Source organism: Lithobates pipiens, unplaced genomic scaffold, assembly GCF_037356315.1.
Source record: "Lithobates pipiens isolate NorthernLeopardFrog02 unplaced genomic scaffold, aLitPip1_a1.2 Scaffold_61, whole genome shotgun sequence".
Classification (NCBI taxonomy): domain Eukaryota; kingdom Metazoa; phylum Chordata; class Amphibia; order Anura; family Ranidae; genus Lithobates; species Lithobates pipiens.
In genome coordinates, this window is record NW_027507883.1 from 2,523,546 (window position 1) to 2,537,748 (window position 14,203).

The following is a 14,203-nucleotide window of genomic DNA, read 5'->3' on the forward strand; positions in this document are numbered from 1 at the left end:
CGGGGGCAACTTGCGTCCGGCCGTTCGGCCAAACTGAAAAAGTTTACGAGGAGCATAATAGGTTCTATATAATAAGAACAGATGTGACATCCTGTGTGAGGAGAGCCACAATTCACCACAGGCAGGATTCCTGTGGCCAATTATAGCTCAGGGGGGTTTAGTACACACCCCACACTATATAAGGCCGCCAGCATGGCGGCCTTGTATAGTGTGTTGCGGTGGTCAGGGAAAGAGGACGATAGGCAGGGACAGTGTCTTTACTGCTTGGGAACCTAGCACTGTTACAGTGGGTGTTATGTGCCTCCTGCACAGTACACACCTGAAGCTACCCTTTATTACTGGTGTTCAATTTCTGCAATACATGCATCTGCAGTGCAGAAGTTAGAGTCGGTGTTGTGTGCCTCCTGCACAGTATACACCTTATTGCTGGTGTTCTGTTTCTGTAATACAGGAACCTAGTACTGTTACAGTGCTAGGGTGTACAGAGAAGCTGGTATATATAGAAGACTACAGCATACAGAAGAAAGGCTAGTGAATACAGAATACAGGTTTCGTGTATGTAGATAGGCTTGAGTATACAGAGATGCTAGAGTAAACAGTGAGGCTGGGGTACACAGAGAGGCTAGTTTAAAGACAAATACAAAGATGTTAGTGTATATAGAGAGGATAGTGTATAGAGAGAGTCGAGTGTATACAGAAAGGACAGTGCATATAGAGAAGCTAGTGTATACAGAAAGGGTATACATGAAAGCTGACATTCTATACAGAAGACTGGGTAGTGTATACAGAGAGTCTAGTGGGTACAGAAGACAGGCTGGTGTATTCTAGCTAGTTTTTACAGTCTAGTGTATACAGAAGACAGGCTGTGGTATACAGAGAGTTTAGTGTATTCAGAGAGTCTAGTGTATACAGCTGGCGAGTGTATACATAAGACTGGCTAGTTTACACAGTGTTTACAGAGATGCAAGGGTGTACAGAGATGCTGGTATATATAGAAGACTACAGCATACAGAAGAAAGGCTAGTTAATACACAATACAGAAGACTCGTGTATGTAGATAGGCTTGAGTATACAGAGATGCTAGAGTAAACAGTGAGGCTGGGGTACACAGAGAGGCTAATTTAAAGAGAGGCTAGTATATACAAAGATGTTAGTGTATATAGAGAGGTTAATGTATAGAGAAGGTCGAGAGTATACAGAAAGGACAGTGCATATAGAGAAACTAGTGTATACAGAAGACAGGCTTGGGTATACATCAAAGCTGACAGTGTATACAGAAGACTGGGTAGTGCATACAGAGAGTCTATTGGGTAAAGAAGACAGGCTGGTGTATTCTAGCTAGTTTTTACAGTCTAATGTATACAGAAGACAGGCTGTGGTATACTGAGGGTTTAGTGTATTCAGAGAGTCTAGTGTACAGAGATGCAAGGGTGTACAGAGAAGCAGGAAGCTAGTATATATAAGGCTAGTGAATACAGGCTAGTGAATGCAGATAGGCTTGAGTATACAGAGATGCTAGAGTAAACAATGAGGCTGGGGTACACAGAGAGGCTAATTTAAAGAGAGGCTAGTATATACAAAGATGTTAGTGTATATAGAGAGGTTAGTGTATAGAGAGAGTCGAGTGTATACAGATAGGACAGTGGATATAGAGAGACTAGTGTATACAGAAGACAGGCTTGGGTATACATCCAAGCTGACAGTGTATACAGAAGACTGGGTAGTGTATACAGAGAATCTAGTGGGTACAGAAGACAGGCTGGTGTATTCTAGCTAGTGTTTACAGTCTAGTGTATACAGAAGACAGGCTGTGGTATACAGAGGATTTAGTGTATTACAGAGATGCAAGGGTGTACAGAGAAGCTAGTATATATAAAAGACTACAGCATACAGAAGAAAGGCTAGTGAATACAGAATAAAGGCTGGCTTCTACGGAGAGGCTACCACTACGGAGATGCAGAACACTATATATAGAGAGAGGGTATATAGAGAGGCTAGATTATACAGAGAGGCTAGTGCATAGAGTGAAGCTATTGTATATAGAAGCCTGGTTAGTGTATACAGAGAAGCTAGTGTGTACAGAAGAAAGGCTAGACAGGCTATAAAGAGAGACAAGTTTTTACAGAAGACAGTTTGGGGTATACAGAGATGCTAGTTTATACAGAGAGACTAATGTATACAGAAGACAGGCTAGGGCATACAGAAGACAGAAGACGGGCTAGTGTATTCAGAACATAGGCTAGTGTATATCGAAGACAGGCTATTGTATGCAGAAGACCGGCTAGTGTAAACATGCTGGTGTATATAGAGAGGCTAGTGAATTTAGAGGGTAGGCTAAGTGATAACAGAAGACAATCTGGGCTATACAGAGACATTTCATCATTTCATCTAGCTCACATCTCTAATGGAGTTTGTCTCATTGCCATGTTATGCCTTTTCATTCTTGTGCTAAATATAGATCACTACACGATTTTAATCATCCACATCAAGCATGCAATAAAACTATCATAAATCAAAATAAACCATGTACTCTTTTGCTCTATTTTGCATATTTGTACCGGGACTGTGAGTATGTGACAGTCCTGACACACCATCCTGACTTATTTTTCTTTATTTCTTATTAGAAATGGAGAGTACTATCTCAAAATCCGCTTAAATCTATTCACTTCTACCGCTATTTGTACCTTAATGCAAAATGTTCTCAAAACCATCCATTTGCTACCAGACATGCTGCACATACTAAGAGTAATGTAACCATCGCTCTCTAACGATGTAAACAGTTTTATTGCTTTTCTGACATTGACCGAGTATCTCTGACATTAACTGAGTATCTCTCTGCACTATGATCTTAATAATAATAATAATAATAATAATAATAGAATTGTGTAATGCAAAGATCAACTAGTCAATCAATAAGCTTTCTCATTGGTACCGGCATATCCTTTAAATTTAGACTAACGCAACTATTTCTCGGCCATTTTCAAGCTAAGCTTTCAACCTTTGAACAGCGATACTTCCTCCCTACAATATTAAGCCATTTAAATGTCCTATTGGTCGCATATATTATACAACAATATGTAGAGAATAAAACTAGTCTTACATCTTAATAAAACAGTTTTATTGCTCAACCAGTATCAGCTGTCATGACAAATAAACGTTTCCACTGTTTTTTTTTTTTTAAACTCCGTTTTTTATTAACAATAGTTGGCACAGTCATATATAATTAGTCAGACTGTATACATCTTTGTGTGATATAAACAAGACATGATAAACATTGGCAAGTCATACTACAGTAATTGCCCTGTACCTCAGTTATACCAAAATCGTATACAAATTGTATTTTTTAACGTTTCCACTGTTTGACTCTATTTTCTGTATTACTTCTTTTTCTCCACACCTTATCTGTCACAGTTAAAACACAGTGACAAAACATTTCTTTTTACCGCAGCAAAATGTGAGAAAAGCAGTGTAAGCCGTCTTTCTGCCATATGCAACCATCTCTCGCTACCTCTATACAATAGGTTTCTCTTTCCAGTGGAAACGGAAAACAGTCAGTGTAAGCCGTCTTCGTGCGTAACAAAATTAATGGAACAATTTACACGTTGGAATTTGCAAGCTACGTCAATTTACTCTTAAATAATGTACCTTTGCATTTATCCCTTGACTTTGCAACTTTGACAATACTATCCCTTGATCCCTTTTGTGTATTCACGTTATCTCGACCTATGTATACTGCCTCAATATTTTCCTAATTTGTTTTGCTATACTTATTATTATTATATTATAGAGATTACTAACTCTAAATCATTGTAAACCTAACCATAGTTATAATGTCCACAGCTAATTTTACGTTAAAGAAAAATTCACACAAAACCATCTTTTTAAAACCTTTACACATTAAGAGTAATGCAACCATCTCTCGCTACCTCTATGCAATAGGATTCTCTTTCCAGTGGAAACGGAAAACAGTCAGTGTAAGCCGTCTTCTTGATTTACACGTTGGAATTTGCAAGCTACGTCAATTTACTGATAAATAGAGTACCTTTGCATTTATCCCTTGACTTTGCTACTATCCCTTGATCCCTTTTGTGTATTCACTATATCTCGACCTATACATACTGCCTCAAAATATTCCTAATTTGTTTTGCTATACTTATTATTATTATTTTATAGAGATTACTATCTCTAAATCATTGTAACAAGTTATAATGTCTACAGCTAATTTTACGTTAAAGCAAAAGTCACACAAAACCATCTTTTTAAAACCTTTTACACACTGCACATTAAGATTAATGCAACCATCTCTCGCTACCTCTATGCAATTGGATTCTCTTTCTGACTCTATTTTGTGTATTACTTCTTCTCCACATTAACTGTCACACTGATAACCATTTGTAACACATAACACTTGCAACACATTTTTTAACAGCGGCAAAATGTGAGAAAATCAGTGGGACGGTTTACTTGATTGAGAAGTGGTTGCAGTAGCAAAGCATAACAATACAGTTTGATTACATTAATAACACATAATGCAACTATTTTACATTCATTTTACATTCACATCATGCATACATCCTAATGTAAGCTGCCTATCACTATTAATGTTCATGGTTACTGATACATTATGCCGATGACCAGTGGAAACGGAAAACAGTCAGTGTAAGCCGTCTTCGTGCGTAACATAATTAATGGAACGATTTACACGTTGGAATTTTCAAGCTACGTCAATTTACTCTATTGAACAATGTAAAGGTAAGCTAGATATTTTGTGTATTTCCACTTAAACTCGACCTGTATATACTGTCTCAATATTATCTTTTCTAATTTTGCTAAATTAGATTATAGAGTTTGCTATGTCTAAATCCAGGTTACCTACTCACCTTTATTACGTATACTGCTAATTTTAGGATAATACAAAACCATCTTATTGCTTCTTTACACGCTGCACATATTAAGAGTAATGCAATGCTACCGTGAACAGTTTAATTGCTCGTCTCACATTTAGCTGGTATCTCTCTGCTATAGGAAACTGAATTTGTACTAGAACGATCACTCATCTAATATCAGTCCACTCAGTGCTACCGGGATAACTTTTACATTTAGAGTAATGAAATGATTTCTCAGTCATTTTGGAGCTACTGCAACTAACGCTTCCGATCTCATTTCGACTGCAATACTTAATCTCTGCTATTGCAGAATATTTAGCTGCTTAGCTCACACTTTGCTGTACGTAGCCGTGGCGATTGGCATTTCAACTCTAATTCATATTCACATTTCTAATGCAGTTTGTCTTTTTGCCATGTCATCCTCTGTTAGTTATTATGCTTTCTCATCCTTGTGCTCCAATATTGGGGTATATTCACTACATGATTAAAGACACGTAATGAACTTGATTGATAAAAACCTACACACGTTGTTGCTGTTATTTCGTGTATTTTCACTTAAACCCGTTATAGTTATTTTGCTATATTTATTACTAGTATAAACAGATTACTATCTCTAAATCCTGGTAAACCAGCTCACACTAAACCATCTAATTTCTACCTTACACGCAGCACATATTAACATATTAACATTTAGCCGGTATAGTGAAATAGTAAACGAAATGTGTAGATCACTCATCTAATATCGTCTTTTCAGTGCTGCCGGAACATATTTTAAATTTAGAGTAATGCAACGATTTCTCAGTTTTATGAAGCTACTGCAACTAACGCTTTGAATCTCTTTCCTGATAAATTACGCTCTGCAATATTAAGCCATGTAAATTGTCCTATTGGTCTGCTAACAATGCTATGTATAATAATACAAATCTTTTAAAAGCAATATCGTCTCACTGCAATACTTACACTCTGCATAATATATATGAATAATGCGAATAATGCTAATAATAAAGTCGTCTAAAACACGGCTATAAGTAGAGAATAAAACTATCTTACATCAAAATAAACCATGTACTGCCAAACCAATAACGGCCAATTACTTAACGTCTATCAGTCAATGACTTAACAAAATAAACTTAGCACTCTTTTGCTCTATTTTGAATAGTTGTAGTTCTCCACATTAACTGTCACATTGATATCACCACTGACAACACACCACTTTTTAACAGCACCAAAATATGAAAAAAGCACTTTATATGTTTCAAAAGTAGTTGCATTAGCAAAAAATAAAGTCTCTGTGTACACCAGCCACTCAATATAGACTAGCTTCTCTGTCTTCTGTATACAGGTGCCCGTAATCTATATACACTAGCCTGCCTTCTTTTTACAATAGTCTCGGTGTCCCAGCCTCTCTGCATACACTAGCCTCACTGAATTCCCCAGACTGTCTTCTGTATACACAAGCCTATCTGTAAAAAAAAATAGCCGGTCTTCTGCATACTCTAGCCTCTCTGTGTAACACAGTCTCTCTCTGGATTCCCTAGCCTACATCTCTGCATACCCAGGACCTTCCTCTGTATAATCTAGCCTATCTGTATACACTAGCCTGTCTTTTGTACAAATTAGCTTCTCTGTAGCCGGTCTTCTGTGTATACACGATCCTCACTGTCTACTCTTAGTTGTCTTTTGTATACACTAGCATCTCTTTAAACATTAGCTCTCTGTATACCCAAGCCTCTCTGTATACACTAGTCCACCGGTATACACTAGCAAGTCTGCATACACTAGCCTTTCTTTGTAACTCAACTTCTCTCTCTGTATACCTTAGCCTCCATCTCTGCATACCCAGGACGTTCTTCTCTATAATCTAGCCTATTTGTATACACTAGCCTGTCTTTTGTACACATTAGCCTCTCTGTATAAACTAGCCGGTCCTCTGTATACACTAGTCCATCTGTATACACTAGCAAGTATGCGTACTCTAGCCTCTCTCTCTGTATAACTTAGCCTCCATCTCTGCATACCCAGGACGTTCTTCTGTATAATCTAGCCTATCTGTATAATCTAGCCTATCTGTATACACTAGCCATCCATCTCTGCATACCCTGGACGTTCTTCTGTATAATCTAGCCTATCTGTATACACTAGCCTGTCTTTTGTACACATTAGCCTCTCTGTATAAACTAGCCGGTCCTCTGTATACACTAGTCCATCTGTATACACTAGCAAGTCTGTGTAACCAAGCCTCTCTCTCTGCATACCCTAGCCTCCATCTCTTGCATAAACCAGGACCTTCTTCTGTATAATCTAGCCTATCTGTATACACTAGCCTGTCTTTTGTACACATTAGCCTCTCTGTGTAAACTAGTCCATCTGTATACACTAGCAAGTCTGCATACTCCTGCCTCTCTGTGTAACCCAGCCTCGCTCTCTCTCTCTGTATACCATAGCCTCCATCTCTGCATACCAAGGACGTTCTTCTGTATAATCTAGCCTATCTGTATAAACTAGCCTGTCTTTTGTACACATTAACCTCTCTGTATAAACTAGCCGGTCCTCTGTATACACTAGTCCGTCGGTATACACTAGCATCTCTTTATACATTAGCTCTCTGTATACCCAAGCCTCTCTGTATACACTAGTCCACCGGTATACACTAGCAAGTCTGCATACACTAGCCTCTCTTTGTAACCCAACTGCTCTCTCTGCATACCCAGGACGTTCTTCTCTATAATCTAGCCTATTTGTATACACTAGCCTGTCTTTTGTACACATTAGCCTCTCTGTATAAACTAGCCGGTCCTCTGTATACACTAGTCCATCTGTATACACTAGCAAGTATGCGTACTCTAGCCTCTCTCTCTGTATACCTTAGCCTCCATCTCTGCATACCCAGGACGTTCTTCTGTATAATCTAGCCTATCTGTATAATCTAGCCTATCTGTATACACTAGCCATCCATCTCTGCATACCCAGGACGTTCTTCTCTATAATCTAGCCTATTTGTATACACTAGCCTGTCTTTTGTACACATTTGCCTCTCTGTATAAACGAACCGGTCTTCTGTATTACACTAGTCCCCCTGTATACACTAGCAAGTATGCATACTCTAGCCTCTCTCTCTGTATACCCTAGCAAGTCTGCATACTCCTGCCTCTCTGTGTAACCCAGCCTCACTCTCTCTCTGTATACCCTAGCCTCCATCTCTGCATACCCAGGACGTTCTTTTGTATAATCTAGCCTATCTGTATAAACTAGCCTGTCTTTTGTACACATTAGCCTCTCTATATAAACTAGCCGGTCCTCTGTATACACTAGTCCGTCTGTATACATTAGCAAGTCTGTGTAACCAAGCCTCTCTCTCTGCATACCCTAGCCTCCATCTCTTGCATAACCAGGACCTTCTTATGTATAATCTAGCCTATCTGTATACACTAGCCTGTCTTTTGTACACATTAGCCTCTCTGTATAAACTAGCCGGTCTACTGTATACACTAGTCCATCTGTATACACTAGCAAGTCTGCATACTCCTGCCTCTCTGTGTAACACAGTCTCTCTCTCTGTATACCCTAGCCTCCATCTCTGCATACCCATGACGTTTTTCTGTATAATCTAGCCTGTGTTTTGTACACTTTAGCCTCTCTGTATAAACTAGCCGGTCTTCTGCATACACGAGTCTCTCTTTATACCCTTGGATGTCTTTTGTATACACTAGCTGCTCTTTATACATTAGCTCTCTGTATACCCAAGCCTCTCTATACACTAGTCCGTCTGTATACACTAGCAAGTCTGCATACACCAGCCTCTCTGTGTAACCCAGCCTCTCTCTCTGCATACCCAAGATGTTCTTCTCTATAATCTAGCCTATTTGTATACACTAGCCTGTCTTTTGCACACATTAGCCTCCCTATATAAACTAGCCGGTCTTCTGTATACACTAGTCCGTCTGTATACACTAGCAAGTATGCATACTCTAGCCTCTCTCTCTGTATACCCTAGCCTCCATCTCTGCATACCCAGGACGTTCTTCTGTATAATCTAGCTTATCTGTATACACTAGTGTATACAGACAGACTAGTGTATACAGAGGACCGACTAATGTGTACAAAAGACAGGCTAATGTGTACAGATAGGCTAGATTATACAGAAGAACGTGCTGGGTATGCAGAGCGCTCAGCTTCAAGGTATGGCCAACGTGAGTAATATGAGGGACACTCCTCACCCCCGCCCCCACCTACCAGATCTGAGTTTCATCCCCTTGCCCTCTCTTCCCCGGTCATCTGGTGGCAGTTTTATGCACTCCCTGGCCCCCACCCATTCATAATCCTTACCGACCTTTCTTTCCGCTGCTCACAGGAACACACTGGATGACTTGTCTAATTAACCAACTTGTACAAGACACAGCTATCCTCCTGTCTGACACCGGTCCCCCTTGGAGGCTTTACCCCTCACTGTTTGGGTGGTCCCTGCCTCTCCCTGGATGCTCCACATACAGTGCCTACAAGTAGTATTCAACCCCCTGCAGATTTAGCAGGTTTACACATTCGGAATTAACTTGGCATTGTGACATTTGGACTGTAGATCAGCCTGGAAGTGTGAAATGCACTGCAGCAAAAAAGAATTTTATTTCTTTGTTTAATTTTTTTTTAAATAGTGAAAAGTTTATTCAGAGGGTCAATTATTATTCAACCCCTCAATTCAACAGAATTCTGTTTGGTTCCCCTAAAGTATTAAGAAGTAGTTCAGGCACAAAGAACAATGAGCTTCACATGTTTGGATTAATTATCTGTTTTTCCAGCCTTTTCTGACTATTTAAGACCCTCCCCAAACTTGTGAACAGCACTCATACATGGTCAACATGGGAAAGACAAAGGAGCATTCCAAGGCCATCAGAGACAAGATCGTGGAGGGTCACAAGGCTGGCAAGGGGTACAAAACCCTTTCCAAGGAGTTGGGCCTACCTGTCTCCACTGTTGGGAGCATCATCCGGAAGTGGAAGGCTTATGGAACTACTGTTAGCCTTCCACGGGCTGAACAGCCTTTGAAAGTTTCCTCCCGTGCCGAGGCCAGGCTTGTCCAAAGAGTCAAGGCTAACCCAAGGACAACAAGGAAGGAGCTTCGGGAAGATCTCATGGCAGTGGGGACATTGGTTTCAGTCAATACCATAAGTAACGTACTCCACCGCAATGGTCTCCGTTCCAGACGAGCCCGTAAGGTACCTTTACTTTCAAAGCGCCATGTCAAGGCTCGTCTACAGTTTGCTCATGATCACTTGGAGGACTCTGAGACAGACTGGTTCAAGGTTCTCTGGTCTGATGAGACCAAGATCGAGATCTTTGGTGCCAACCACACACGTGACGTTTGGAGACTGGATGGCACTGCATACGACCCAAAGAATACCATCCCTACAGTCAAGCATGGTGGTGGCAGCATCATGCTGTGGGGCTGCTTCTCAGCCAAGGGGCCTGGCCATCTGGTCCGCATCCATGGGAAGATGGATAGCACGGCCTACCTGGAGATTTTGGCCAAGAACCTCCGCTCCTCCATCAAGGACCTTAAGATGGGTCGTCATTTCATCTTCCAACAAGACAACGACTCAAAGCACACAGCCAAGAAAACCAAGGCCTGGTTCAAGAGGGAAAAAATCAAGGTGTTGCAGTGGCCTAGTCAGTCTCCTGACCTTAACCCAATTGAAAACTTGTGGAAGGAGCTCAAGATTAAAGTCCACATGAGACACCCAAAGAACCTAGATAACTTGGAGAAGATCTGCATGGAGGAGTGGGCCAAGATAACTCCAGAGACCTGTGCCGGCCTGATCAGGTCTTATAAAAGACAATTATTAGCTGTAATTGCAAACAAGGGTTATTCCACTAAATATTAAACATAGGGGTTGAATAATAATTGACCCACACTTTTATGTTTAAAATTTATTAAAATTTAACTGAGCAACATAACTTTTTGGTTTGTAAGATTTATGCATCTGTTAATAAATCCTGCTCTTGTTTAAAGTTTGAAGGCTCTAACTTATTTGCATCTTATCAAACCTGCTAAATCTGCAGGGGGTTGAATACTACTTGTAGTCACTGTATACCACAACGACATTGTCAGAGGGGCACCACTTGACAGGACACGGGGCTTTCATTCCGGTGGCATCTCCCATTGGAGGAAGGGATGATGGCCCCAACCCCTTGGCAGCAGGTTCTTTCATGTACAGACCAGGGCGGCTCATCTTCCCTTCTGGAGTCTTCACCTTAGATGGGGGAGTTGCACTTTGGGGGGTCTGAGTGATACCTAATGCGCTGTACTGGAAGGGCTTGACATTCCCGCATATGTGTCCCCTCCCCCTGGATGTGCCCCTTGTCCCCCCCTCTGGCTCCCACCTACTCTTTGCCGACATTGCCTTCTGCAGCTTTCGGGGACCCTGGATGACTTATTTATTGAGCCTATTGGTATGAGACACTGCTTCCCTCCAGGGTGACTCTGGACCCCCCTGGAGGATTTACCCCTTACTGTTTGGGCGGTCCCAGCCTCCCTCTGGATTCTCTACACAGCCCCCGATGGCGATGCAGGAGAGACACTAATTGGCGGGCCCCAGGACTGCTGCTCGGGTGAAGCCTCCCATTGGATGGAGGGATGGTGGCACCAGCCCCTTGCCTGCCGGATTTTCCATGCACCGACCAGGGCTGCTCCTCTTTCATCTTGATGTGGTGACCATGGAGGGGAGGAGTTGAAATTTATGGGGTCCGGGTGTTTGCTGGTGGGAGTGCGCTAAAGGACTTGACATTTCTGCATGTTTGTCCCCTCTCCCCTGTTTCCCCCCTCCCTTCCCCCCTTCCCACCCTTCCCTTCCCTCCTTTCCCTCCCCCTTTCCCCCTTCCACTCCCCCTTTCCCCCCTTCCACTCCCCCTTTCCCCCCTTCCCTGCCCCTTTTCCCCCCGGGGCGTGGACGGGGGAGAGGGGGTAAGGAGAGGACAATCTGCCAAAGGGAGAAATGCATTTGTTCGGGGACTGCATGTACTTTAGGGGTATGGGACGGGGGGTGGTGGATCCCATTCTGTGATGCCTTTTCTGTTGTGACGGGCTCCCTCGTGCATGCCTATGTTTAGGGCGAGCCGAGGAGACCCCTCAGTGCTGACAGTTATATGCTCTACCTCTGTTTTGGTTATACTATTGTTTTTTGTTTCTTTGATGTTACTGATTGTCTTTTATTTGCATACCGGTATCAGACGTGACATTTACCACTGCCGGGACTGGGGGGACTAGGATTCGGGGGCTCCCTCTCCGACCTGTCTACCCAATAACCCAAGTAGGACAGCGCTTTAAACCCAGTGTACATCTGGTAAGCGCTATAGCATAATTGTGCTGTTTTAGTATACCCTTCCTGTACTGTTGAGTGCGGACAACCCTTAATTTCCCTCTCCCCCTGGGGTTGAGGTGCCCGGCCTCTTTTTCCCTTTACCTTTCCTTCCATTTGCCCTTCCTTTCTCCCCCTTAGTTCCCGCCATGCATTACCTACCCAAAACCTACCTTGGTTCAACTTTCTTTGCTTTTCTCTGACGTCCCCCTCCCCCTCCCCGAGGAGCGATGGGAGACTCAGTCAAGGTCACCTCTCTAAACGTTAAGGGACTGAACTCCCCTGAAAAACGGTGGATCCTCCTGGGAAAACTGAACACATCCTGTACTGATGTGGCCTTTATACAAGAAACACATTTTAAAAATACTAGCCTCCCCTTTCTATGGTCGAGATCCTTCCCTAAGGTCTACCACTCTACTAACCCCTCCTCTCCATTCTGATCTCTAGCAGGCTCCCCTGGGTTCTCCAGGATTCTCTGGTGGACCCTGGGGGCCAATATCTTTTTCTTAGGGGCCACATTGGAGAGCGCCTTTTTACATTTGCCACTGTGTACGCTCCCAATGATCACCAAGACACGTTCCTCAGAACTACCCTGCACAGATTATGTGACTTTCGGGAGGGCCAATTGATATTAGGTGGGGACTTTAATGTCCCCTTTCGCCATCGGTTGACACTTCTGCCTCTTGCTCCTCACTCCCTACCCCTCACCTAGGTCTCTATTCTGGCACCTTAATGAGAGCCTCATCCAGATACCGGAAGTTTTAGCAGATGTGACCAGGGAATTGGACCTTTATTTCCAAGAAAACTAAAGCAGGACTGTGACCCGGGGATAATTTGGGAGGCTCACAAGTCAGTACTCCGCAGGGTACTTATCAGGAACAGCTTGCTAATCTGTTTCGTGAACTTGCCTCTGTGGAAGCGAAACATAAACATACTCCCTTACGGACCTTAGAGATTGAATTGGGGACACTCCATACCCATATTGCTGTCCTACTCCATTATAAAGCGAAAGCGGCACTCCAGTTTTGTCGTAAACTGACGTAGGAGTCAGAGGACAAATGCAGAAAAATCTTAGCCAGGTCGGTAAAGGAGTTGAAATCTGGCTCTTACATACCACAGTTGATAGATGAGAATGGCCAGAGGGCCTCTACCCCAACCCAAATAGTTGAAGTCTTTGAAAAATGTTACTCTGATCTCTACAACCTGCCCGATTCAGGGTCTGGACAGGACTATATAGACAGATATGTAACCGGTTCTGGTCTACCAACCCTCTCATCGGAATCACGGGAGTACTTGAAGGACCCGATCACACTGGAAGAAGTCCAGACGGCCGTGGGACCTCCGAAGGTGGGTAAGGCTCCGGGCCCTGACGGATATACCGCACAATACTTTAAGACCTTCCTCCCTATTCTCGGCCCGCGCTTGGTGAATTTATTTAATACTCTGAGCTCAAATGGGGATTTTCCTGAGGATACCCTTAGAGCCCACATCTCGTTGATACCTAAGGAGGGCAAAGACCCGGGCCTATGTGGGAGCTACAGACCCATTTCCCTCCAAAATTCGGACCTAAAACTATTCTCTAACTCCTCACCACGTGATTGGCACATCACTTGTAGTCCCTTATACATATTGACCAGTTAGGTTTTATTCCCACCAGGGAAGATAGAGACAACACCACTAAGGTGCTTACCCTGATCCGTAAAGCAAAGTCATCTGGGACCCCTTGTCTTTTCATGAGTACTGATGCCGAGAAGGCTTTTGATCGGGTCAAATGGACATTAATGTTCTCGGTCCTTTGCCATATAGGTCTGAGTGAACGGATGCTGGCATGGATAAGTAAGATATACTCACGTACTTACATTCCACCGGACATCGCGCGTACGTTTATGTTGAAATTCCCCCCACCCCTTGTCACTAAGATCCGCAGTTTGCTTCACGGGTGGCATTCTGGCCTCCATTCCTGGTTCA